The sequence below is a fragment of the Panicum virgatum genome, chromosome 1N, assembly GCF_016808335.1.
Source record: "Panicum virgatum strain AP13 chromosome 1N, P.virgatum_v5, whole genome shotgun sequence".
NCBI classification, from domain to species: domain Eukaryota; kingdom Viridiplantae; phylum Streptophyta; class Magnoliopsida; order Poales; family Poaceae; genus Panicum; species Panicum virgatum.
The window spans coordinates 16,316,054-16,319,152 of NC_053145.1; the positions used below are offsets into that span (position 1 = coordinate 16,316,054).

Sequence of the window (3,099 nt, forward strand, 5' to 3'; positions counted from 1 at the left end):
TGATTGCAGCATCATATTTCTTGCGTCAAGATCTTCAAAACAATACCACACTTGACTATATTTGAAGAATTTTATTTTTTAAAACATTTTTTTTTGATAAAGCTAGAACGTATAGACTACAACGAACAAATATATATCTCTTTGTGAATAAAATATTAAACCCGACGAATAAATAATAGTACACTACGGAACATTGAACAAAAAAATTGGGGATGCATGTGTCAGATAAATAACAGAGATTCTGTGCATGCATATAAAAAAGGCAACAAAGATGACATTTCTAAATGTTAAAGACCCACGCTTTTTTGCATTTTATGTCAAAGACCCACGCTTTTTTGCATTTTTATTGGGCCACGTCAGCAAAAAAAATATAGATCGTGTGATGCGTATCGAACGGTTCGACAACTTTCCGTGAGCCGGTCAGCCCCCCTCGCATGCCGGAATCTTCTCGCGTCCTCCTGTGTCGCGTGCTCCGCATCCCCCCCACCCCACTCCACACCTCACAGCCGACAAAAACTTATCTTCTTTCATCCCCTCTTCCTCTTCCTGCCCTCTCTATCTCACACTTGCTCCTCCAACGAACTCCGCCATTGACAGCTTCAGCCTCCACGTGCAGCTGCTGAAGGTGAACTCCTAAGCACTAACGACGAGTCTCTTGCTTCCCTCAATCTGGTATGGTCATTTCCTTCCCCCTCTTCAATACCTAGGTTTTCATAATGGCCGCCTACCTCTATTTGCTTCTTTTGCTCAACTTTTTCTTTCTCCACCAGACGCACGCCACCCAATCTTAAATCCCCAATAAATTCACCCTAGCTGTTCTCATTCTGTCATTCTGCCACAGATCCAACTATATCCATTCAATTTTAGAAGGAGTGCTTAGATTTGTACTGATAATGGCTACCTACCTCAGATTCGTCCTTTTACCCAAAGTTTTCTTGCTCCTCCGCATGTGAACCAACCAATCCTAGGTCCGCTATTAAATTCCCCCATAGCTGTTTGGACTAATTCCCCAATGTCTCTATCAGTTTAGTTCTAGCTGTTGTTGTACTCTGCTCCACCAGTCACATTTACTAGCAGTTTTTCTTTATGCACAGTTTGTACTTGCTCTTCTGGTACGCAGAATTGGTTAGGCAAAAACAACTACTCCCTGCAGGTATACTTAAACAAAGATTAGTTGCATCCATTATTAATAACAATCAAACACAGCTTCACTTCCCCTTCTAATCATAACTGTTCTTTTAAAAATGAGATTGAAAAAAATACTTTTCATTCCTCTGCATGTCAGTTGCATACTAAATAGTCACATATTGTTAATTCGTTACCATTTTACTAATTCAAATACTAATTGTATGGTACACAGTAAGAAATGCCCTGTCCGGAGAAAAAGCCCCAATAGAATTGGTCGCATCTTCCACGACAACTTTCACATTACTGGTAATCTACTACTGACATTCTTCAATGCTTTCTAATAATTCAAATTGCACTCTCTTTTTTTCCAACCCATATGGTTTCAAATAGAAATGTCAAATACATTGCAGGCTGTTATCCATTTATCCTTTGCCAGAATCATGGCTAATTTATATATTTTTTAAAAAAATTTACTTATATGTGCACAGTATCTGTATACGAACTTAAACTGGATTGGCAATAACAATAGGCATGTTGTCATCTATTAATAGAATTCAAGTAAACAACTTGCTAAAAATAACGTGACATATATACTGTTACTTACCTTCTTGGAATTTTCAAATTAAAAACTCTACGGTCATTTAGACTTAATATTCCTTATTCTTTCCCTTTGCTTACACCAGATTGACCTCCTAAAATTAGATGTCCTAACTTGCTGCTGTTTAATTAAATTACCTTTCCTAATTCCTTTTGTCTAATACACATTTCTATCTTCTATTTTTTTTCTCTTTCCTTTGATTGTATTTACTTTTTTATTTTTTTTATACTTTTTTAATTTTTTATAACTTTTGTACAATAGCTCTACAAAGCAGTTGTGGATCATCTGGCACTGTTACAAGAACACTATGTTTGTACAAGGACCATCTCCAATCGCACTCCTCCATGCTGCGGCTTCTGAATGCCATTTACCATATGCATCTTTCATCACTGAAATTGCAGACAGTTGGACAATATTATGTGGTGTCGAATTGGAATTGCCACAGTTGGAACTCATAGGACCACGCCATGAGCTTTTTTTTCTGGCAAACGGCATATTTAGATCTTAATGATGCATATGAAAAAGCATGTCTCAAAGCAGTTTCCTTTCTGCAGCTTTTTTATAACCTCACAATAACAAATTATTACTGTGATGGACAAATTACTCAAAGAGAAGTTAGAAATGAAAATTTTCCCACACTCACACTAGATTACTACCCGTCAAAAGTGAACTACGTATGCAATGGTAGTAGCACGCTGCATCCCAAACGTACACACAACTAAATATGTTCTTGCCACTTTTTCTTGAATCAATATCACTTATTTCTATGCCTAAGAATAGTACCTCACAATTACCATCAATATTTCATGTCACTTTATTTTTTTATTTTTCCCCTTTATTTTGTTCCCTGTTTTATTTTTTCCCCCTTTTATTTTATTTCCTCTTTCCCTATCTATGTGCTTTATCTTCTTGCTGATACATTCCCCTTTAATTAATAGTAACTGTTAATCAGTTACTCATGTATCCAACTATGTAGACTAATATTTGTATCGTATCAATTACTAGACATTTAATTTTATTGTCACAATGCCAACAATTGCCAGTCCAATTTAAATGTACTAATCCCTTATATGGCTAACTATTCTTGCATTCCATCTACTATACAGGAATTGCAAAAATCTAAATTTTATATATCAATATACAAGCATCATAATGATGCCTACGTCAATGGACACTTCTAATGATGAGAAATCATCATCCAGTATGTGCATTCTCTGTTTCAATATTACATATACGATATTTTAGCTTTTGTGTTGACATGATGCTCTTTGCTACTAACAAAGCATACACCCATGATAATCGGGGATGTACTTTCAAACGACGAATGACACATGCTGACACAGGGTCCTACAACCCTTTAATATCATATGCAG

At 36.1% G+C, this 3,099-nt stretch overlaps 1 long non-coding RNA gene across 1 annotated transcript; it reads left to right on the forward strand.

The window, feature by feature from the left end:
- Window positions 1-1,096: 1,096 nt before the first annotated feature.
- On the forward strand, window positions 1,097-2,744 carry LOC120653989. The gene is made up of 2 exons (XR_005666923.1): window positions 1,097-1,153; window positions 1,361-2,744. It is a non-coding gene; the product is annotated as an uncharacterized LOC120653989 (long non-coding RNA).
- Window positions 2,745-3,099: the final 355 nt, after the last annotated feature.